This window comes from Canis lupus, chromosome 13 (assembly GCF_011100685.1).
Source record: "Canis lupus familiaris isolate Mischka breed German Shepherd chromosome 13, alternate assembly UU_Cfam_GSD_1.0, whole genome shotgun sequence".
Taxonomy (NCBI): Eukaryota; Metazoa; Chordata; class Mammalia; order Carnivora; family Canidae; genus Canis; species Canis lupus.
In genome coordinates this window covers 52,688,552-52,714,018 of record NC_049234.1, presented here as the reverse complement: position 1 = coordinate 52,714,018, position 25,467 = coordinate 52,688,552, and the positions used below count along the sequence as shown (strand labels likewise).

Sequence of the window (25,467 nt, the reverse complement as noted above, 5' to 3'; positions counted from 1 at the left end):
TTATTAACATGATGTATTTCCTCTTATTACTAATCACAACTGTAATTTTACATTAATTTGTATGATTATTTGATTAATATTTATCTCCTACACAGGCTTATAAACAAAGGATTTGTTTATTTTCCAATTCCTGAAACTTAGCACAGTGTTTGACACATTTTAATAATAACTAAAGATGTGTTGATTGAGTCCTATAACTTATACTTATGCAATATAATATATATGTACTATTAATATCATAATAAAACTATTTTGAATGTTTCACAAAGTACGATGCTAAGTATTTTACATAAAACATCTCATTTTATACTTAAGTTTTCTCAGTGAACTATTATTTAAGCTATATATATATATAAAGAGAAAAAAGATTCAGAGAGGTTAAGGAACTTGCTCAAACAGCCAGTAGAAAGTAAAGTAGAATTTGAACGAAGATTTGTCTAACTCAAAGACATTCAGTCTCTGTTACTATACTGTATTGTCTATCTCTCCTGTAGAAAATCTGAATAAACTAACAATCAGCTTTCACAAATAAAACATGCATCCTTTGCCACAGACTTCTAGCTCATTTCTGGGGAAAGTTCTTATGTGCATTTATTCTGCTATCATCCTGTAGGTAGCAATCCACCTCATTGAAAGATATTTAGAAATCATGTAATGTGGCATTTCTGACAGTTTTTCCAAAGTACAACAAATCACAGTATAATGAGGAAATGATGAGAATGGGGTATCTGATTAACAATGCAAGGCCTGTGCCCAGCTACAAATACATGCAGACTTCCAGAATTTTAAATAGAAGAAGTAAAAAATAACTTGAAATTATTCAATGTCATTGTGGTGTAAGGTTAAGAGATGCTATGACATGTGGTTCTTCCAGATGTGTCACTTATTAAATGAATGACCTTTATATTAACAGAGGTAATATTGCCTTTCCTCATTCATTCACAAAGTTGGGTGTATCAAATGGTAAAAAAGATAATCTTTAGAAAATGTTCCACTGTTGCTGTTGTGCTTTAATTTTTATTGGAACACCCTTAAGAAAATATACATATCACAAACACAGTGTGAGGTCATTAAAAAAAAATCTCTAAATAACTACATCCTATCTTACTAGTAACAACTCTAGTACTTTGCAGAAGTTTCTTCCTGCAAGTTTTTTTTCTGATAAACTGAAGGATTTCTTTAGCCTGCCCATAATGTACTGTTTCTGCCAGGATTACCAGAATTTAAGTATACTCCTGAGATCTGCAAATCTGCAATCTATGACTTCAGGAAATTCTATTTCAAGACATTATTTACCAACTACAATTGTATTTTGGCTTTTTAGTGAACTTCCTTGTTGCCAAAACACACTGCTCAAACCTTGACAAGTCATGGAGCTGAGGCTTGACTGCCTTCCTGCTCCTGTTCTGGAGCAAACCCTGCCATAACTGCCATAATGCAGAAGATTATCCAGGCAGCAGTAGGTTTGAGGTGTCACTTAATTCTCCTCTGGTCTCCTTGCAATACAGGATATGCGACCAATGAAAACAGTGAAATGGAAAATGTTAATAAATGTGCAAGTTTTTGATTTCTTAGAAAGATAGAATATAATAAAGCTAGATTAGAAAACATGGCTTTTACTTGATATTAAAGTGGGACCTCCTACTTCTTATTCCAAAAAGAGTAATGGGTTTGGATTCACTTGCTCAAATGTGCCTATATATTGTAAGACAAGACTGGCTCTGCTGGGCAGGCTGGCCAGCTGCATGGCTGATTACATTACTCACCTTGCTTCAGAAGGAAGAGAAGGTACTTGGAGAGGAACGAAATTTGGCAGAATAGGTCATGCCAAGTGTGCTGTGCCACATGGAAGTAAAGAAGTTAAAGTCAGTAAAAGCATATACTGTGCATTCCCTTCTCTGACACATATCGATAGGATTCTTGCCCATTAGTGAAAGGAAGCTCAGTTAGGCTTTCATCAATAACACATAACCTCCATGATGGGGATAGATAAATTAGAAAATTAAAACAAGGATTACCGCCAAATCTTATTTGTGGTTAGAAAATCATCATCCACAGGCCAGGACTGCAAAGTGAGAATATTGAGAGGAGCACAGACATTATCCTCTATACTATTACAGAGTTGATACTTGAGGATTAAGAGAGGAAATTCCTTCTCTTTGACTATATTCACTAAGGGATGTTTCATTGTAAAACTTCCTCGGGGATCTAAAAGTTTATAGCAATAGGAAAACAATTCTTTGCATTCACACACATATACACATAGCTGGGCTGAATTTGGTTCTAGAATCAGGGATACGTTGTGTGTGCCAGAAATAGTCACTGTACTTGACAATTTGAGGTCCAATGTTAAATTAAAAACAATACAGTGTCTAGACTACCCATTTCCTAAACAACCGTACTAACTAGAGTACATTTGTTTTTAAATGGCTTGTGAATCTGTCTTGGACAGGTGTGTGGGGACAATGTGAAGTGGCGTGATTGTATACATCTGCTCTCACAAAAAATCTCTACCTATCTTATATTTAAATAATGAGATACATTGAAATGTTAGTAGCAGCTAACATATTAAACACTGCATTTTGCCCAACAGTCTACAAATGTGTTGGCATTTATAATCTAAACTAATCTTCACAACAAATTTAAGATTTTAAATATAATCCTTATTTGGTGGATGTGTGTGATAGTTAATTTTGGTGCAAATTGACTGGGCTAAGGGATACCTAGATAGTTGGTAAACTATTATATTCAAGGTGTCTGTGAGGGTGTTTATGGAAGAGATTAGCATTTGAATTGGTAGACTGAGGAAAGAAGAGTGCCCTCACCAACACAGGTGGGCATCATCCAATCCATTGAGGATCTGAATTGAACAAGAAAGCAGTGAAAAGGTGAATTTGTTTTTTTGCTTAAGCTGGGACATTCATCTTCTCCTCCCTTAGACATTAGTGCACCATTGGACTCAGATTGAAATTTATAGCTTTAGTTCCCATGGTTCTCAGGCCTTCAGGTTTACACTGGAATTATACACTCCACCAGCATTCTTGGGACTCCAGCTTGCAGATAACAAATCAAAGGACTTCTCAGCTTTCATAATTGTGTGAATGAATCTCTCATAATAAATCAATCTCTCTCTAATTATATATATATAAAATTAACTATATAATGTACATATATAATATATAACAATATATATACAATAAAGAACTATAATAAGTTCTGTTCTCTGGAGAAGCCTAGTTAATACACTGGAGAAAGTGAAGCTTAGAGAAAACAAAACAAAAAAAAAAACAAAACCAAAACAAAAAAACCTGGACCAGAGTATTATAACTAATAAGTAATGAACTCAGAACTGAAACTCTAGATCCAAGTGCAATAGACACTATTTAGCTTTATCCAGGAACACTGATGCCTTAACTAGGCATGAATGAAACCAATTCCACTTACCAATAATCTCTAATTCTAAATTCCTCACTAACATTTTTTAAAAGGTTCTTTTACAGTTCCAATATTATAAAATAATTATATATATATATATATATATATAAACACAGAGCCAACTATAAGTGCACCTAAGTTACTTTGGCCACTCAATGGTTATAGCTGATAAGAAACATGCTTTTGTTTTTTCCCATTCAAAACATATGTTTGGTTTTCTAGTGATGGAAGATTATACATGCCTCTTATTCTTGCTTTAGACCTGGAACTAATTTCAAGGATGTGACAAGTGGATCTCACAGCTTGAAAATTGCTATGTCTGGCATTAGATATAAAAATTTTGAAGAGAATTTATTGCCCAGGAAAACTGTAAAACTTAGACTATTACAAATTAGGTAGAGATGTTAGGAAGTAGCAGTAACTTCTCTTATTTAAAAAGAAGAATCACTATTAGGACCTTGTGGGTGTTTTTTATTATTATTATTTTAAATATTTTCTTTGGAGTTTGAGTCATATCATACTGCCTGGAACAATGTTAGAGTACTTTTCCTTAAATGAAGCATAGGCAAACACTCAGGGGCAAGCTTGGATATCACATATGAAGCGATAAACAAAATTGGTTTTCAAGTGTACAGTTGACTGCTAGAGAGAACTGTAATAATATGTCAAAGAGGAGAGAGTCCTCATTCCAAGTTAAAAACTTGTTTAGCGGTGCCTGGGTGGCTCTGTCAGTTAAGCATCTGACTGTTGATTTTGGCTCAGCTCTTGATCTCAGAGTCGTGAGTCTGAGCCCCACATTGGGCTCTGCACTGAGCTTTGAGGACCCTGCTTAATTTTCTGTCTCCTCCCTCTCGCCCTCCCCTCCCCTCTTGTGTATGCACGCACAGGTGCTCTCTCTCTCTCAAAAGAAAAAAAAAAGTAATTTTTTTATACGCGTGGTCATTCCAATAATTTACAAGACTATGGTTATATAGGTAACATTGATTAATGGCTAGCTTGTTCTAAAAGACTAGGAATTAACATAGAATTAAAAAGCGAAAAGATTTAATGGTGGTGTGGCTTCACTTACATGGCTTATTGAGTGCTGGGTTCTATACTAAACACCATCTGAATTAATGCAAGGGAAGCTCTGCTAGCACAAAGTTTGCATATTGCATATTTGTGCTAAAAATGTGACTAATCTACTAGAGCCTTTCTTTGATATGAAAGCCTCTGTTAGTAGTGAACAAACTGAAAAGTCTGAATGGCAGACTTAGAAAAAGCTGACTGAAGGCAGCAAGATAGTTTTTAGCAGAGAAATCACCAATGTTAAAGTCAGAGTTTCGATAGAGACTGAAGCATAAACCTTAGCCTTTGTTTTCCTTCTTTTTTCTTTCTTTTTTTTTCTTTTTAAAGTTTTATTTATTTATTCACAAGAGACACAGAGAGGCAGCGACATAGGCAGAGGGAGAAGCAGGCTCCCTGTGGGAAGCCTCGATCCCAGGAAACCTGAGCCAAAGGCAAACACTCCACCAGTGAGCCACCCAGGTGCTCCCAACCTTTGCTTTTTGTTTGTTTGTTTGTTTGTTTGTTTGTTTGTTTGTTTGTTTTAGTAGGTGCTCTGCTTTCAGACACAATGACTTATCAAATACTGAAGAGTTAGTCTCCTCAACGACAAACTTTTCTGAATGGTGTGTCAAACTATTGTTGGACGCCCAACCAGCTGTAGGAATTTAGACACTTGAATTCCAGGTAGAGGAAATACCAGAACCAAGGTGAATGCACTTATCCTCTGGATGAGTGGCAGATATTGTTTCAAAAAACTAAATAAAACATAGGACCGATGTAGCTTGAGGCAAAGAGAGAGCCTTGTGAGTGATTCTGTGGAAATTATGAATTAAAAGGACTTAGAAATGATATTTCTACTAAGGAATGATCACTAAACTTGCCTGAGATAAGCATTGGCATTGGCAGACTAACAATTGGATTCCTTAAAAATTTTAATTTCCCTTTTCCTCCATACAAATCTTTAAACATGTAACTTCTTTTTTATTATTATAAGCAATGTTATTCCTGAAGAAGAACACTAGAACATGGTTAATGGAGGACATTTTTTCTCCCGAGGACATTTGGCAATGTCTGGAGATATTTTTGGTTGGCACACCTGAGGAGTGGCTGCTGCTAGGATCTAGTGGGTGAGAACAAGGTTGGTGCTAAACATTCTGCAGCGTACAGTACAAGCCCCCCCCACAAAAGTGTTATCCAGCCCCAAACACCCATAGTACCTAGGCTGAGAAACTATGCACTAAAGTAAAATTTATAGTATTTACATGTCATTACTGCCATGAGCCATTTTATTTTTAAGTATTTGTTGGCATCTTTTAGGTAGATAATTTGCTAAATTGGTAGAATAGTTTGTAAACACTTTGAAAATGTTTTGTGGGGCAGCCCAGGTGGCTCAGTGGTTTAGCGCCGCCTTCAGCCCAGGGTGTGACCCTGGAGACCTGGGATCGAGTCCCACGTCAGGCTCCCTGTATGGAGCCTGCTTCTCCCTCTGCCTGTGTCTCTACCTCTCTCTGTCTCTGTCTCTTTCTCTCTCTCTCTCTGTGTCTCTCATGAATAAATAAATAAAATCTTTTAAAAAATGAAAATGTTTTGTATAAATTTTTAAAACTTTCTCTTTACACGCACACATAAACACATACAAACACTTCTGCTTACCAGTGTTGGAATTCACATTTGAATATTGATTTTATGTTCTGTCAAGCCATTAAACTATAAGCTTCTAAAAGTTTGAGCTGTCTTGTTTATATTCCCAAGTCTTAACAAGTCTTTGTTCGCATAAGATAAAGTATGGATAAAATAGACAAATGATGAGAGTATGTTTTGTGGATGTTGTGTTCAGATGGAAATAAACTGATAGGAAGCTAATGAAATAAGTAATATAGCATGATGATTTAGCTCATGGTTTGTATCTCCCTGGTTTACCATTATTTCTGCTATTCTATTAGCCATATGAGACGTTGGCCAAATTGCAAAATGCCTCTATGCCGTAGTTTGTGTACTCAGAAAATGAAGATAATAGTAATTCCTACCATTGAGGTCGCTATAAGAATTAAATGAATAATACATTTCAAAAGCTCAACAATACCTAGGCATATAAACTTGTTTGTTGCTACCTCTTTTCTCTCTTCTTCCCAAATTCTTTTACAGGGCACTGAAATTTGGCAGAGCCTAGAACATTTGTCTGACCTCAGTGTTTCTCCCTGTATCTCTCAAAGAAAGAAAAACATGTGGTACTTTGTTTTTTCTTTGTATGGATTGTAAATCAGGGCTCAGAGCCAACTACAGATCGTACATTTCTTCCAGATCCAAGGCATATAATGAAGATGTCAAGATTTCCTGAAGGTTGAGCAGGAAAAAGCCAGTAAATTCTATCAGAAAGCCTACCAGTTGGCTGGGGGTTTTTGTGGGAGAACTTACTGGATCCAGCTGACTACAGTTGGCTTGTAAGTAAACTGCTCTTGTGAGTTGATTGTCATCATTCTTACTGCTTGGACAGCCAGGAAATCTTGGGATGTGAGATTGTTCCATGTACCTCAGCAACGAAATAATTCTCTACCAAGCATTCTCTCTACCTGTTCCCCTAGAAGGGAATCCATGCCATATTCTACTTCTATTTATCACTCATTTGCTATGAAGAAAAGAATCATAAAATAATGCCTTGAGCCTTACTGAACTAAAAAATCATGATCAGGAAGAGAAAATAATTACAGTTCATTAAGGGAACATGTTAATGTGAAAATGAAGACGAAGCTCAAGGTAGACATTCAGAACAAGTCTCTCCCTGAAGTACATTAAAGAAAACCACAAGAGTCTACTGTGAGAAAATTAACAACAAAGTAATGAGAAACCTAAAAAATATTTACAAAGATTTTCTGAAACAAGAGATATCCCATGGTTTTCAAATGTTAAAGGCAGTAGATCAACTAAAAACAGGATTTTTCCTATTAGAAACAGTAACATTATTAAGGAAGACTAAATAAATATATATTAATGGTGTTTTTTTTCTTTCTGTCTGTAATATATATGGAAATGGAATTCTTGAGAAAAAAATAGGGACACCTGGTTGGCTCAGTGGTTGAGTGCTTGCCTTCCTTCAGCCCAGGGCGTGATCCTGGAGTCCTGGGATGGGGTCCCACATTGGGCTCCCTGCATGGAGTCTGCTTCTCCCTCTGCCTGTGTCTCTGCCTCTCTCTCTGTGTGTCTCTCTTGAATAAGTAAATAAATCTTTAAAAAGAAAAAGAAAAAGATAAGGAAAACAGGTGAAGTAAATCTCATGCAAATAATGGAAATTATATAACAGAAAAATATTGCAGAGATAATTGAACATATGAGAATTTCCCTAAGCTTAAGAAAAGCCTTTATTTGTGAAAAATTCAATAACTTCTAGAAAATTAATTTTAAAGACTTACTCTCAGACATAACAGCGATATCCCTACATTTCCAGGATAAACAGATATCTTACCAAACTTTAGACCCCCAAAAAACTTTGCTTACAGGTATTTTATCTGCTATTCCAGAAGCCAGCGACTGGAGGAATATCTGCAGACTACTGAGAGAAAATGATAGCATTTCCAGAATCCTCTACTAAGCTACTACATCTATTGACTATCAACATCAAAGTGCTACATATTTAGGCATACAAGAATTCAGAAACTATTTATTCCTGTGTACTCTAACCAAATAGCAATTGAACCGTCATAGATATCCCAAGATATGGAAAATACATTAGGTAAACAGTTGATGGCAAAAGCATTAAACGATTCATGCTTAAATAAAATATGGTAATTAATTAAGTGATAACTATTGAAACGAAAGATAAAATACATAAAAAAAAATATACAGTAATCCCAGCATAAGGCATATTATATTTTGGTGATAAAATCAGGGAAGTAAAAGCATTCTAAATTAAGATTTCATGTTGGAAGGGGATAAAACAGGAAAGTATTCAAAATGTTTCATTCTGATGGAAATGCTGTTGGTGAATAAATCATTTGGGTGAGAGTATAATTTGAAAGACTGAAGTTATATGGCTTGATTTATTATTGATAAGGAAGGGAAGGATCGGGCAAAATTGAAGAGCAGAATACAATTTCAGAACTAGGAAAAGTTTAAGATGAACGAGCAGAAATGTAACCAGGTTGTAGGTATGACTGAGAAGCACAAAATCAAATGTCAGCCATTATACTAAATGTGGATTGGCTAAATCCTTTGTCAAAATATAGACATTGTTAGATTGCTGGTCTCGCCTGGGGTGCCATTTGTCTTGATGGCCCTTGAGCAAAATTTTAAAGAGCCACAGTGATGCATGTCCTGATTAGAATGAGAGGAGACTCCCTTCCCACGCAGTTTCTAACTTTGTGTAAGAGGACAGTCACCAGCCTATCCCTTAAATTATTTTAAGCCTAAAGGCCTAAAAGAAACTGGCTATTGGAACTTGATTATAATACATCAGCTTGAATTTAGTCCTTGATGCCCCTTTTGAAATATAAGAAAGAACATAATTCCCTTTCGGAGCTATGGGATTAAGTAAAATATGAGCCTGTGTTTAAACCCCCTGAGGGATGACTATTTACTCTATTTTTAGCTATAGAATTTCTCCTTCCACTGCCTTTCAGGATAGTGGGAAATGGTTTGTTCATGTTTGGCTCATGTTTTGTGAACTAGAGTCTCTGCAAAGAAAAAAAAAAGAAACAAAAAACCAATTTGAGTCCAAACTCTAGAATTATAAAACCAACCCATAATAAGATTAGTTTATTGAAAAAACTCGATCAGCTGGATATAACTTATAAGAAACTAAAAAACAAAAACAAACTAAACAAAGTGTAAAACCTAGGGCTTAAACAACTATATGCTAACCAAATGAAAGTGAAGAAATTGTGCATATTAATATAAATATCAGATAAATTAGAACTAAGGGCCAGAAGTATTATATGAAAGAAAGAAGCACACATATATACTAATAAATTTTAAAATCCATAAAGACATTAAATATTTATGAATCAATCACAAGTCAAATACATGAATAAGAATGAGTTTGAATTGCAAAGACAACTTCATAAAAGAAGAAATTTGGCAGATGATTTAATACATCCTTTTTGGAGCACCTGTGGCTCAGTCAAGTTAAGCATCCGCCTGTGGCTCAGGTCATGATCCCAGGGGTCCTGGGATCCATTCCTGCACTGGGCTTCCTGCTCAGTGGGGAGCCTACTTTTCCCTCTGCCTCTGCCATCCTGCACCCCTCTCCCTGCTTGCTCTCTGTCTCGATTCTCTCTCACTCACATAAATAAATAAATAGATTAATTAATTAATTAATTAAATCTTTCAAAAATGTATTTTCACAAAGAGTGTATGAAACAAGCTAAATATACAGAAAACCAAATACATAGCAATAACAGATTTGAATAATGTGTCATCAAAAAGCTTAAATGTTTATTTATATGTTTACAGTCATTACATATATGTCATATTGTTATTTATAGAGAATGCAAATTTTTTCCTTTTACCCATACATCACTTACATAAACATAACATATACTGTATCATACAGATACTCTTATTCGGTTTCAAAGTGTAGATATTTTATATGGTATGATTAAATGAAACCTAAAAATCAATAGCAGAAACATGCTCAAAGAACATGTTAGGAACATGTTCTCTAAAATTACCACAAGGTATCAGAAAATATCAAGAATGGAAAGTAAATGCAAATCAACAGAAAATAATGAAAACATAACAATTTAGTATATATAGGAATCAAGAATGCATTTAAGAGAAATAGTTACCACTGTAAAACTTATTATGAAATCAGATTAGCATTAGGTAAATATTTAAATTAGCAAACTGAACAATAAACTACAAATAAATCAAAGAATTAGGAAATTAAGTTACTACGAGTGAAATATGAATAAGGAAAAAAATAGAACAATAATAAAATCAAAATCAGTTTTTAAAAGACTGATACATCTTCGGTAAATTAATTTATGCCAAAAAAGAGAAAATGTATATTAGCTTTTGTTGTTTAAGGCTCTGTTAATTTTCTATCCATGATCATTCTGCCCATTTTTGTTGTTTATAAAATTTTAATTCTTTTTTACTGTCTTTCAAGTGATCAAGGTACCTAAAAGAACCCCAGATGGTGAAACTTGATGGGTCTAAACAAATTAACTAACTCAATCATTTTGTAAAGATCCTGGTTAGTTATGGACATACAGCAACATTTTAGAAAATAAGAAATGAAGAAAAGGCAACTTTGTGGCTTTTGAAAAAAATTGCTTCTAATATGGGACACTCAATAGGGATACATTATCTTTTGCCTGACTATAGTGTAATCCATATGAAATGCTGGAAAAGTTTCCAGCCATTCATTTGGGGGGCCATGAGGGAAGTCCGTGCGCTTAGAACCATCAACATCAAAAAAAAAAAAAAAAAAAAAAAGAGAACATCATCTGGAAACAAGTTGGGACTACAAAATTTTGTGCTCAGTCCATCCCAGAACTACTAAAGCAGACACTCAGTGGTGTCACAAACTCTCCATGGGATCTGATAAAGGTTAAAGTTGCCAGTTGCTATGTTAAGAGGAAAAGCATCCTAATAATGGCTGAGGGCACATACTGAAAGAAACTGTGTCTTGATGATGTTGTTGAGCTGCTGATTTAAGGAGACTTGCGCTCTGATATCTGTCCAGAATTTTCCATCCTTTCTCTCTCTCTTTTTTTTTTCTCCCAGTAAAATGAAGTTTAATGCATTGTATGAGAGTAAAATTCTAAAAGCCATGATTTAGTATGACAAAATATAACTTTATAGAATTTTGTTTTTGTTAATCTCTTAGTTATCCCTTTGAAAGTCCACTACTGAGAAAACTATTTGGCCTCAAGAAAGACAAACAAGAAAATGTTGAATAATAATAAAATCCTGGAGCTACAGCGGTCTGTGGATGATTACTAAGCTTTGACACATTATTTATTTTCTTACTTATCTTTATCTTCTGTGTCTTCCACTTTGTAAAAAAAATTATTGCATCCATAGTTTTTTTCACAGCAATTCATAGTAAAATTCTAAGTAAAACAGGAAGAGAGGGACAGTAATTAAATAGGATAAAGGTAATTTTTAAAGCAAAGTAGAAAATATCAGACAACATGATGATATATTGAAGCCCTTTTCATTAAATTCAGGAATAAAATAGGAAAGCTTTTCCTCACCTACTATTATTATGATCAGGGAAATTTTTTACACATTTCAGAAGGAAGTGCCAAGAATATGTATTTTTTGAGGATGATAAGAATACAAATTTAAGAAAAAACAAGAGACTTTAGTTAAAACACTTAAGTAAGACAGAATTTTTAAAGATAGTTGAATATAAAATAAATACAAAACAGGTTTTCTCTAACTCAAGCAAAGGCTGTATTTGGATGGAAATAAAGACATACACACACATGTAAATATATATTCAAAATAGTAGTCAAAGACATAAGAACCCAAGAAATAAATCTAATAAGAAATTTGTAACATTTATGGAAAGGGAACACCAATTTTTAAGGACATTGAAACTATAAGAAGAAATGGAGAGTTATACTTCCTCAATGAGAAGATTTAATTTTAATTAAATTAATTTCAAGAAGGAAACAATCCTCCAAAAATAATATATAAATTTAATGAAATTCCATTGACAATCCCTGAGGATAGTTTTCTAGATTCTAATATTAATAAGGAAGTCTACAGTTCCATTAAACAATAAAATATGAAAAAAGGAATTACGGAGGGCTGAGTTTACAAGATATTGAATTTTTCTATAAAACCACTATAATTATAACATGATATTGTCACAGGAATAGTGAATTAGATCAGTGTAATAGAATACATACTCCATAAAATTTAATATAAAAACATTTGTATTTCAATTCAGTAGGGAAAAGGGGTTTACTTACTAATGATCTCGTCTTAATTGGTAATCCATTTGATAGCAAACACACATTTTCTATTTTTTATTCTACTGCTGTAAATGGGTAATTTCCAATATATCAGAGATTTAAATAATAAATAAATAAATAAATAAATAAATAAATAAATAAATAAATAAATAAATAAATAACAAAAAAAAAATTAGGGGCACCTGAGTGGCTCAGTGATTGAGTGTTTGTGTTTGGTTCATGTCCTGATCCTGGGGTCCTGGGATAGAGAATCCTGTGGAGCTCCTTGTGCTTCTCCCTCTGCCTATGTCTCTGCCTCACTTTTTGTGTCTTTCATGAATAAATAAATAAAATATTAAAGAAAATAACAAAAAAATTAGAGACAGTATCAGAATACTTTTAAAAAATGGGTTGTTAAAAAAAAAATGGGTTGTTAATGGTCCCCCAAGTCAGAGAGGCAACCCATGATAATAGAGAAAAAGTATACATATTTAGCAGTACAAAAAAATTTAAAAGTATAATAAAAGGTACATTAAATAGAAAAGGCAAATGATGGATGCTACAAATATTTGCAACCTATATGAAGTAAAATTACAAATAATTTTTATTTTTTATATAGCTTAAGAAATAAGAGAAATACAGTCTGGAGAAAAAATTGAAAAAACTATAAGTAGGAAATTTACTATGAACATGAAGAAAAGGTGCTCATCTTTAGTATTGGTAAGGAAAATGTAAATTAAAATAACATATAAGACTGACAAGAGGAATTCCTTATATTGCGAATAAGAATACAGGCACTTTCATATATTGTTGAGTAGTTCCTGTTTAAAGATTTATTTATGTTTTTTAGTGAGAAAGAGAGAAAGAGAGAGAGATTGAGAGAGAAGGAGAGAACATGAGGAGAGTCAGAGAAAGCTGACTCTGGGCTCAGACTGGAGCCTGACTCATACAGAGCTCCATCTCATGACCTGACCTGAAACCAAGAGTAGCATGTTTAACCGACTGAACCACCTATGTACTCCTGTTGCTGAGCAGTTCTTAACTACCATACTTGGAAAAATATTTAAAATATGCATATATTAACCTATAAAAATAAATCACTATTTTGTTCATTAACATATACATAAATGTATCATACAGGATTGTTTCTATTGGCCGAAAAGTAAAAAAGTTTACTTTCTTGAATAACAAATAATTATCTCGATGTTTTCATACTATATTATATAGGATTATTTTGTCTTTGTTGCATAATATTTAATAGTTCTTAAGTAATTTATTCACTTTACCACTCCTCCAAACTGCTATCATTTCAGTGCCTTTCAGTTCAGTAATACCACAAATTTGATTATTGTATTAATCATTACATCTTTTATGACTAATAAAATTAGAGTATAATATCTTCCTTTTCATCAAGATGAAAATGGAATATAACCATATTATAGTTCATCTTTAAGACAAAATATACCTATTCTTATATCGTTTGAAATTCCTCCTATAATGTTGATACCCAAGTTATTTCTTAGCTGAATTAGGGATTATTTTTACTGTGAATATATTTTAACTACTAATTTACATTGAGGGTATGTTGCAGCACACTTTAGAAAATATGTTAAGATTAATAAGATTATATGTTGGAGGAAATGTAAATATTTCTGAGATTCAAATTTTAGCTATACATTCTTATAAAGAGATTAGTACAAATTTACTTTATAAATTAGTTTAATTATACTCTACAAAATAGTTAATCCAGGCTGTCACAAAATTGATTCAGCAAAGTCAAATACATATATTTTATTCTCATTGATATTGTTATACCATTATATAAAAAAATAAAAAATCTCACTCTGAGTGTAAGTGACTCATGTAATCATAGTGATATCTCATTTGATTAGTTTAATAGTGTCTGAAATTGTGTATGTCAGAAAGCTATTGAGATAATCTCAATGTGCTTAAACTGCTAATATAACGCTTTCATGTTAGCATTTTCCAATTAAACTATGTTCCCATAAATCTCTTAAAAAATAACACATCAGATAAACAAAAAACAAATGGGCCTGTTTTATGGTATCAACATTTTAAAACTAGAAAAGACATTTGACAGCATATCTTTTGAGCCTGTTACTTAATAAGATATTCAACTGAAGCACCAAGCATAAAACCCTTTCTATACATAATAAACACTCATCAAAATTCTGCTAAGGTTAACTAAAGAAAACTTATGTACAAAGTCATACAGATAATTAACAGGAGAGCTAAGAGTCTAAATTATATTTTCCTTTTTAAAAGTCCAGTTTGTTTGTGTTGCTCAAATGTGTATGATCACAAAAATCAACAGATACATTTGTTAAAATGCATGTTCCTAAACCCTTTCCAGAGGCTTCAGCTAACTGTAGGTCTACGTACCTGTTTATTTATTTGAGAGAAAGACAGCAAGCAAGCAAAATGATTGAGAACACAAGTAGGGGGAGAGGGGCAGAGGAAAAGGGAGGAGCAGGCTCCCCACTGCCCCCGCCTGAGATCCTGACATGAGCCTAAGGCAGATGCTTAACCGACTGAGCCACTCAAGTGCCCTAGTAGGCTATCCTTTCTGACCCCACTCAGAGTTAATATCTGTATCTCATTTTCTAAGACTCTTAAAGCTTCAGTTAAGCAAAACTTCACTTCTACAGCTTAATAGGTTGGACACACTTATATTAAGTAATAGGCATCTACGAGCATTTTATTTAACTTACAGGAAATGTTTTTTTGACTCATAGATACAATAAAAAATTGCAGTCTATTAATTTCATCAAATCTCTGAATAATTAAATATCCAATAAACATACGTCAAATTGTCCATCATTTATTTCCATTTATGGATGCGGACTTATCTGATTTTATTAGCACAGTAAGAGAATCCTTTGCCATTACTGACGTTTATTGTTATTTTTTTTAGTATGAAATCGATATAGGGTGAAGAAATGGTGCAGCCAGAAGTGAATTTAAATTTCTCTAAAACTCAGAATGTAGTTGAACTGAGCAATCAGAACATGCAACAACCAAAGATAACTGAAAGAAACACGTTGGTACATATCAACTTTGGATGCGTAAGAAATATGTATGAGGGTATATATGAGCCAGGCCCTCTGCTAGGTGCTCAAAACAGAGAATGCTAATTATGCAGATGATTGCAGTTCAGTGAGAAACGGGTATCAGCATTGTAAACACCTGGGGTCTATCTTATTTCTTCTACTCGTTGTTTGTAAGATTTTTTATTAAAGATAAATAATTTTTGTAGGCTTCAACTATATAAACAAGGTGAAAAGACATTTAAGATGTACCAAGAAAATTAAACAAAACTACTCTTTTGAGACTGAGGCCCATAACTATTGCTCAAGCTACAACTGCCTACAAATACATTCTTATAGACAGTCTCAGACTCAACTTGTGTCCATTATAGCATCTACATATTATATAATATATAACATAATATTGTACCTGTTATATCTTTCATTGATAGAGTACCCATTATAGTTACTAGCACTAATTATCACAAAGATCATTTAGAATTGTCACAAATAACTAGACCACACAAAATGGAGATGACCAAACTCAGTAGGTTTCAAGTCTTAAAGAGAAGATAGGCAAGTTTAGCTATGACAATGGATAATTATTTATTAGACATAGTGTGGGAACTAGGACTCTGGTGGGATGGAGGATAAAGGAGATAGAAACTCCCACAATTATTCTGTGTGTTCTCTGTGTTTTAACCTTTGTTGTATTTATAGATCTTATTACAATGCACAGTAAGTTTTTTTCAATGTTGTTTATTGATGTGACTATGTGTGGTGTGTGTATATGTGTGTGTGCATGTGAAAGAGAGAGAGAGAGAGAGAGAGAGAGAAAGAGAAAAATTTAACACTATTCTTTGATAACTAGTTAACAAATGAAGTTATTTTGTCTCTATTTTTTTAGAGATTTATTTATTTTAGAGAGAGAGAGAGAGAGAGTGAGGAGAGGGGTAGAGGGAGAGAATCCTTAAGCAGACTCCCTGCTGAGTGCAAAGCCCCATATGGGGCTACATTCCAGGACCCTGAGATCATGACTTGGGCCAAAATCAAGGATTGGACACATAAGTGACAGCCATTCAAGTATCCCCTCTCTTTTCTTATTTTTCTCTTTACTTCTTTTCATTCCTTACTTAATTTCTTTCCCTGTCTTCGTATTTATGGCCCTCCTTTTATTTTCAATAGCTTCTCCATGCTGCTCTAGGGTACTCTTACAACCACTAAGCGGATATTCTTGGAGTAAGGTGTTAGAGTATAATATATGATATTTTTATTGAATATCTTGGAGGACCTTAGTGCTAAAATGCTGTTCTGTTGTTGTTGTTTTAAGATTTATTTATTTATTTTAGAGAGAATGAATGAGAGCATAAACACCCACACACTCATAGGCAGGGGAAGGAGCAGAGGGAGAGAGAGAATCTTAAGCAGGCTCCATCTCGGTGCACCTGGGCGGTTCAGTGGTTGAGTGTCTGCCTTTGGCTCCGATTGTGATCCTGGGATCTTGGAATTGAGTCCAAGTCCCCTGATGGGGAAGCCTGCTTCTCCCTCTGCATATGTCTCTGCCTCCAGTCCCTGATGGGGAGCCTGCTTCTCCCTCTGCCTATGTCTCTGCCTCTCTTTCTGTGTCCCTCATGAATAAATAAATAAAAATCTTTAAAAAATGCAAAAAAAGTAGGCTCCATCTCAGTACCCTGAGATCATAAACTGAGTTGAAACCAAGACTCAGGTGCTCAACCAATGGAGCCACTCAGTTGCCCCCTAAGGATCTGTTTTGAATAAAGCATGACAGAAATAAATGAAAGAGATGGATAGATAGAAAGATAAGTAGATACATAGATAGATAGATGATAGATTTCAAAATTATTTACTCATATCCAACCCTGATTTTAATAAAAGCCAAGTATTCTGTTGCATATTACTCAAATAAGCACTTGATAAGGCCCTCAATCATAGAGATTGTATTCAAATCAGTATTCTTATGGCAACCTACATCTACTATATATTGGGTTAAAATGAGACTCTTCACAGAATACAAGTACTTGGTTCTCCAAGTGCATAGTATGAAAACATATAATTGCATGGGATAAATATTAGCAATATTTATAACTGTTCTCCCTGAATAAAGACTGTGTATTCTTGAAAGTCAAATGGATTTGTCTCACCAAAAAGTAAGGCTTTCACTTATCTCCTGCTAAATTAAATGTAGGAAGGGAATACATGGACTTTGATATGAAGATCATTAAAGATCTTTGCTGATTGAATGTCAGTTTGAGCTCAGAGGCTCCAAACTATCATGGTTGATGGTACTGATATATCTTGAACTATTTAAAAATAGATTATTCAAAATTTTAAATATCTATATCTGTGCCTATTGATATCCTCCATCTATTCATCCTTTGTGAGAGTGTAAAGGGACTATTTGAGCAAACACATTTTTTCCAAAGTGCTTTTGTTTCTTCTGGCTTGTTTTCCATCGTAAGCATCAGATGTCCTCTTCTGGATTAAGCAGATTATTCAGGTCCTCATATTATGTCTAAAGCCTAGGAAGACTTCTTCACAATCTGGACAGCTTTTGGACAGTCTCAGGAAATCTCTTATGTATCTTCCCAGTTAAGATGTATAGAAAGATCTATGCCAGTGTTCTTCATTTGCTTTGTAAAATGAAACCTATGGTGGCTTTTTCACTGTGTCAATTTAGCTAAACTAGAGCTATATTTCACAGATTTCCTTCCTGACATGCTGTCAAATTAGGTTGACCTTAAGAGAAATTTGTGTAGGAGGAGAAGCAGATTTATTTATTTGTTTGTTTGTTTGTTTATTTATGTATTTATTATCTGAACTTTGCATAGGGCCAGGAGCTATTGTTGCTTCCATACATACCTCATCTGTTGGTTTAACTAATTGTTTGGGCCCAGCAGTTTCAGACCTGAAGCTCATTCTATTCCCATTGAATCTCCTCTTTTCAATATCCCAAAGCAGCATGGGGAATCCTGAGCCAGTGCATGTACAGTTCCACAGTGAAGAGGGCAAGGCTATCCTGCATGCAATCCCTTTTATAGTAAAGGTTGCGGGAAGTGAGAGACAGATAAGGCTTTCAGTTAGTTCTTGCTTTCCCCTAACTATGCATTTACCTTTCCTTTCCAACCTCTAAATCTGAATTCAGACCTAAAACCAGAAGCAGAAGCCATAGCCACTAGACTGCTGGACCTGCTCCCACAAACGCATGTGGTCTAATTGCTATAATACATTTCATTTTCTATACCATTAAGAGTGCTTCTCCTTTTCTTATCAAACATTACCAAACACAAAAGCTTTTATACCCAGCTCTTTAGCTACCAGTCACATGAAGACATTTGTTTTTCTCTCATCTATATTAAAAACTAAAATATTTCATTGTCTAGTTTTACATGCATAGCTAGGTGCATAAATAAAATGAAAGAGAAAGCAGATACTGACAGGATCACAATTTTTAAAAAATAGGTCTGTGATGAGAGGCACTGTTTCAAAGCTGTATGAGGAGGATTATCTTCTTTTAGAGAAGCAATCCAGATGCATGCCAGGACTGCACCACTTGGCCAAGTTTAGAAGAAACATTCTCTACGGGACACTGGAAAAATATTACTTTGTTTTTGTGGAAGATCAATCTCATCAGACTGTGGTACTCTATATTATTGAAGAAACCATTGTTATTTTCTCATGGGAGCCAACTTAGTTATTCAGGATCTCTCCCCACCCTTGGTCCACTGATGGGTGACCAAGTAATTCAAGGAGCTGTCACATGAACAGAGTAGCTGTTAGTCCATGAATGCCATTGTAGGAAGTAGAAAAGTCGTCCCTCAATGCTGGACAACCCCTACATGGTGGATTTGCACTTACATTTGCTTAAGGTACAATTCTCATCTTTCTTGAAGATCATTACATATTCTCTAAAAAAGACATTTGCTTTAGAGTGCTCATCTTTTGGAAACATTTTCTAATGTTGTAATTAGAACATGTAATTCTAATCCTTGTAATTATTGCATGTTTTCATAGAATTTTTTTCAAAATAGATAGCTAATATTTGATGTTGGTTTTTGCTAGTATCTTAGCTTCTTATGATTTCTTTTCTCATTTACAAAATGTATTCAGGAGATCAGTTTACTGATACACAAAGTAATCAGCTTTAAATACTTATTTGATATTTAAAAGAAAGCCTGTTGAAAGAAGTTCAAAATAATGATAAAATGTTATACATCTGGCAGGCCATATTAATTTATGACTAGTATAATAATTAATATCTCTCTTTTCAGTAAACTTATTTGTGTTTTAGTTTTCTCACTTGCACAATGGGGATAAAATTTGACGACATACTTAAAAAGATACTAGGAAGTTGGCAGTACATAATCAGTTATTGAAAAGAAATAGTGTAATTGTACTGTAGCCTAAAGATGACAATAGTGTATTTATGCCATTCTACTATTTTTTAACTGAATTGTAAAAGTTCTTATCACTGAGGTGTGTTGATTGACTTGTTAACAAAGCACCCAACAATTTAAAATTAGCCATTTGCTATTCATTCAGGTTCTTCCTACTTGTCTTTGATTCACAGCAGGCAGGGACTTAATATGAATCAATAAATTTCAAGCATATATATTTTACATTTCCCTTTTATGTTTTAAGCATTTATATTTTCAAAACTGATAGACATAGTGTATGTTGAAATATCTTTCTCCTCAACATTTCAAATTTATGTTGGAGTGTTATTAATATAGTGTCTATTGGTAATTCAACAAAACAGATAGATCACTTAAATTCGAAAGATTTTTCAGGATCTGTAAACATATTTCTCACTATATAACAATGGAGCAAGTATGCAGCATAATTTTAGAAATAAGTTTTGAAGGTAATTCTGATTTGCCTTCGCAACTAACAATTACTTAGAATCAGCCAACTACACTTATAGTGAATTAGTCTTTCTTTCATTATATAACTCATTCTATTTATAATTTATAAAGGAAATGTGCTTATGCCCTGGTTCTACTTCCTGTTTATATGGGCCAATACAATAATGATGTCATATTGAGAAATATATATGCATTCTCTTCTCTTCATCCTTTTTTCCTTAATGAACAATTTATCCCATACACTGAGATAGTGAACTAATTTCTCCCACAGTTAATCCGTGAATATTGTTTTCTCCGATCTCTACTGTCAGTGGCTCTCATTAATTACTGTTTGGAAAGGCATTGACTTAGAAACCAATTATTTTTCTGAAGAAAAAATTTGCCACAGAAGTAATATCTCATTTGCTAAGAGCTATTCTTCATGTCATGCTCATTATCAAATAACTGGTATTCTTAAAACTGCTGTGTTAATTTGGTTATGGAAAGTTTTACCGTATTTCAGATATGATGCATTTTTCTTCTCCGTTATCTATTTTTCCCCCAAATTAAGTATTGTTTTCTATATATTTATTTTCTGCACACTTGTCTCATATTTATGGATATTGCTTGAAATAGCCTTGTTAATGAAATGAAATATCCTTGGAATTTGTCTTGCACCGAATAAGTTGGTTTATTCATAATCAAAATAAATTTCATTTGTTCTTCTCCCTTAGCCTCTGTTGGATGTTACTCTAGCTTCTTTCCATTGCTTCATTCCTGGCTTGTTTCTATGCAATTCATGTGCCTGCTGAAGTTTTATGTACTAGCAAAAAAGAAAAAATATATATATATTTATTTAATGGATTTTCTAACATTTGCATCGCTATGCCTTTAATATGTTACATTTGCCTTGTGGGACATGCGAAGCTACATTTGATATTGAAGAATTCAGCAGTCACATGTTTATCATAAGTAATTAGAAATATAAATAGTTAAAAAGAGTGATAAGAAAAATACTTAAGAATCATGTGTCTGTTATGCCAAAAAAAAGATATCAAAACATTATGAAAAGATTGGCAGCAAGTTTTTTTTTCTTTTAATATCTTTACTGAGATCAAAATAAGAAGTAGCTACATATGACAGGATGATATGTGAGGTACAAGAAGACATTTCCATCCAAAATCAGTATCTTTTTGAACATGACATTATGCTAGCTACAGCTACTCGACTTTCCAGTTTTTATTTTCATGTTAGTGACATTTCTGAAGACATGACATTTGATTTATTTTTGTCTTATATCCTGTTTTTCTCTTTTTATTTAATGGTCCTTTGTGGATTACTTTGCCTCTTGTACCTTAAATCCCAAGTAGTCTTCAGCACCAAGTGATAATGATGAAAACATTTGGATGGGGAAATTCTGTGACATTTCTCATGATGAGATTCTGGAAGGAATCAAATTTCTTCTCTTAACTCCTTTCATTAAGAAATAGTTTCCAGGAAGTGCTTTGTCTTGCCCAAAGGTATGTAGGGGCTAGCAGCAGAGGCAGGTTCAGAACCTCGCCGGTCCTCTTCCCACCGCAAATGTTTCTCCATTTCCCATAGCTATGAGAGCATGCCTCACCCCTTGGCCAGACTTTTCTTTGGTGTTGGCAATGCTGCTTTGCCTGATTGGCTTTCTGTCAGCTGTCAGGATGCAGCAGCTGTCTCAAAATGTATCCGTCTCATCATTTTTGTCCTGTCAGCAGCTACCTTTCCCTATTTCACTCTGTCATAATTTTTCAGGTCCTTTCCAGCATTCTATGAAGGACGACACACAGAGATAGTTGCACACTATGGGAGAAGTCCTGAGAGGAAAAGTTCATGGTTCAATATGCAACCCAAAGTGAGATGTGTCCCAAGCAGTCAAACAAACAGCCTGACTCCGATCTAAGGCACAGGGGCGAAAAGTGAGCTCGATTGAATAGGTAAGTAACTTGGATTTTTAGAAAAGAGTTGTGACACTCCAGGCTGGAGATATTTGTGGAAAGGTACGATACCTTTGTCAGGAAGCTATTCTGGTTTGCTCTGAACCCTACTAATCACCTCTGATGTGGACTTCCCATTGACTTCAAAGGAACTTTGGCCTGGGTGGGTAGGAAGAGTGCTGAGAAAAAGGCAAAAGAAGTCCATGGTGGTTGAAAGTCACATTAATCCTCCTTGATGATTCAGTTAGCCTAGTAAAAGGACAAAACAACAAGGGGAGATGCTTTAAAATAAATGGAAATAAATGTGGGAATAAAATAGGGACATGAAACGAACAAAATGTCTCTTTGGTCAATGGTTTCTATTTTATGAATTCTTGTCCTATTTTCAATGTGTCTCACTTCTAAAGCTTGGTAAGTGTCCTTTCTTTGAGCTTCACATAATACAGAAAGAGCAGGGCAAAAAGGTTTGTTCAATATAATACTCATGTGTATTAAGTGTCACCTACTCTAAGTAGTTATGTTATTTTGGCAAAATTGTTTTTCTGTTCTTTATAATAAGATTAAACAGTTCTGCACTATGTATTCAATTTTTGGCCCACTTTTTCTTCATGAATGCCTTAGTTAATTATAGTAATAGGTATTAACTGCAGATATCTACTGAAAACATGAATAATTTTATACCTTTTATTTTCAAATATGCATGTGAAATACATATATTTGTGTGTTATATGTGTGTGTGCATATATATATGTGTGTGTATATATATATATATATATATATATATATATATTCTCCAAGTAAAAGAAATTTCTCTTGTCAGTACACTGACTTACAGAAGATATAGGATTTATATAAATAGAATAATAGTTTAGTCAAATTGCCTTTAACATACATATATTTTTTGTCTTTAATATTTTTTGCAATATATATTTTAAATTTAGATCGTGAGGACTGAGGATTCTATGATATATATAGTATATTCCTTGATCACAATTCAATTTCCTTGAGCAAGAATTTCTATCATCTCTCCATAGATCTCCCACATTAAATACTTATTTCAAAAAAATTAGTAAAGGGGTGTCTTGGTTGGCTCAGTCAGTTAAGTGTTTTCCTTCAGCTCAGATCATGATGCCAGGGTTCTGGGATCTAGCCCCACATCAGGCTCTCTGCTCAGCAGGGAGCCGGCTTCTCCCTCTGTTTGTACTCTCTCTTTCTGTCAAATAAATAAATAAAATCTTTTAAAAAAACCAACAAATCAGTACAGTATAGACACACTCTGAAAAAAATATTTTAAAGTATAATGTTAATCACAATTTCTTCCCAATTATAATTATCACGTTATTATAAGAAGCTTACTGGTTAGCATATATGAAAATACATTTTTGGAAAACTTTGATTCAAGATAAATATATCTGATAGAATACGTATTGCCATCCTTCAAAATTATGCTATATTGTAAGCAAATTATCAGCATGGGATTAAATCTTTAGGTTTCTAAAGTCTGCCTCTTTTTAAAAAACTATTTTATAGAAAAATATACATTTTTTTCAACATAATGAAAAAAAAGAATCTCATTTTTTATTTTTCTCAACATTCTTGAGGTATATAATTGATCTATAACATTGTATAATTTTAAGGATAGCATGATAAATTGATACGTGTATGTATTGTGAAATAATTTTCACAGTGGGGTTAGTTAACAACTCCATCACCTCAACATAATTATTCTGTGCGTGTGTGTGTGTGTGTGTGTGTGTGTGGTGAAAACATACACGATCTAATCTCTCAGCAACTTTCAGGTATATAATACAATATTTTTAACTATAGTCATCATGCTGTACATTAGATGCTCAGAACTTATTCATCTTATTACTGGAAATTTGTACCCTTTGACCAACACTTCCCCCAATTTTCAGCCCCTGGTAATGACCATTCTATCCTGTTATTATAAGTTTGGCTTTTATAGGTTTCACATGTAGGTGAGGTTATATGACACTTGTCTTTCTCTGACTGACTTATTTCACTTAGTAGAATGCCCTCAAGTTCTATCCATGTTGCTGCATATGGCAGGATTTCCTTATTCTCATGTTGAATAATATTCTGCTATTTATATTTATGCACACACACACACACACACACACACACACACCACCGCATCTTTTTTACTCATTCATCTGTAGATAGACACAGGTTGTTTTAATACCTTGGGTATTGTGAATAATGCTGCATGAACATGGGTTACAGATATCTCTTCATGAGAGTGATTCCGTTTATCTTAGATATATACCCAGAAGTGGGATTGCTAGATCATATGATAGTTCTATTTTTAATTTTTGGAGGAAACTCCATTCCCACCGACAGTATACAGAGAGGGTCTCTTTTTCTCATTCTCCTCAATACTGGTTATCTCTTATTTTTTATAATAGCCATTTCCAACAGGTCTGGAGTGACACCTCATTATGATTTTGATTTACATTACCCTAATGATTAGTGATGTTGAACACCTTCTCATGTACCTACCATATATCTTATTTTGAAAAATGCCTATAGAGATCTTCTGCCCATTTTTTAAATCGTTTTTCTTTTTGATATTGAGTTGTATGAGCTCCTTATTTATATTCTTTTCTTATATATTTTGAATATGCTCAGTTATCAGCAAATGGTTTATATTTTTTTTCCATTCCATAGGCTACCTTTTCATTTTGTTGATTGCTTCTTTCCCACAGTGCATAAGTTTTTAAGTTGGGTGTACTTCCATTTGTTTATTTTTTGCTTTGGTTACTTGTGCTTTTGGTGTCAAATCCAAAAAAAACACTGCTAAGACCAATGTCAAGGAGGTTTTTCCCTGTTTTCTTCTAGGAGTTTTATGGTTTCAGGTCTTACGTTTAACTTTTAATTAATTTTGAGTTTACTTTTGTGAGTGGTGTAAGATGGAGGTCAAATTTCATTCTTTGGTTTCCCAGCATCATTTACTAAAGAAACTATCCTTTTCCCATTGAGTATCCTTGGGTCTCGTGTCAAATATTAGTTTACTGTATACATGAGGTCTTATTTCTGGGCTCTTGATTCTGTTCCATTGATCTACTTATCTGTTTTTATGCTAGTATCACATTTTTATTTATTACTGCACCTTTGTAACATAGTTTGAAGTCAGAAAGTATAATGCCTCCAGTGTTGTTCTTCTTTCTTGGAATTGCTTTGGCTATTT

The 25,467-nt window shown here is 33.8% G+C and overlaps 1 long non-coding RNA gene across 1 annotated transcript in view; it reads left to right on the top strand.

Annotated features, from left to right (window-relative positions):
• Positions 1–22,253, top strand: part of LOC111098476 — a 33,417-nt gene extending 11,164 nt beyond the window's left edge. Inside the window, exon 3 of the long non-coding RNA XR_005368392.1 lies at positions 22,078–22,253. This is a non-coding gene — a long non-coding RNA (uncharacterized LOC111098476). The remainder of the gene's footprint in view (positions 1–22,077) is intronic.
• The last annotated feature ends 3,214 nt before the right edge of the window (positions 22,254–25,467 follow it).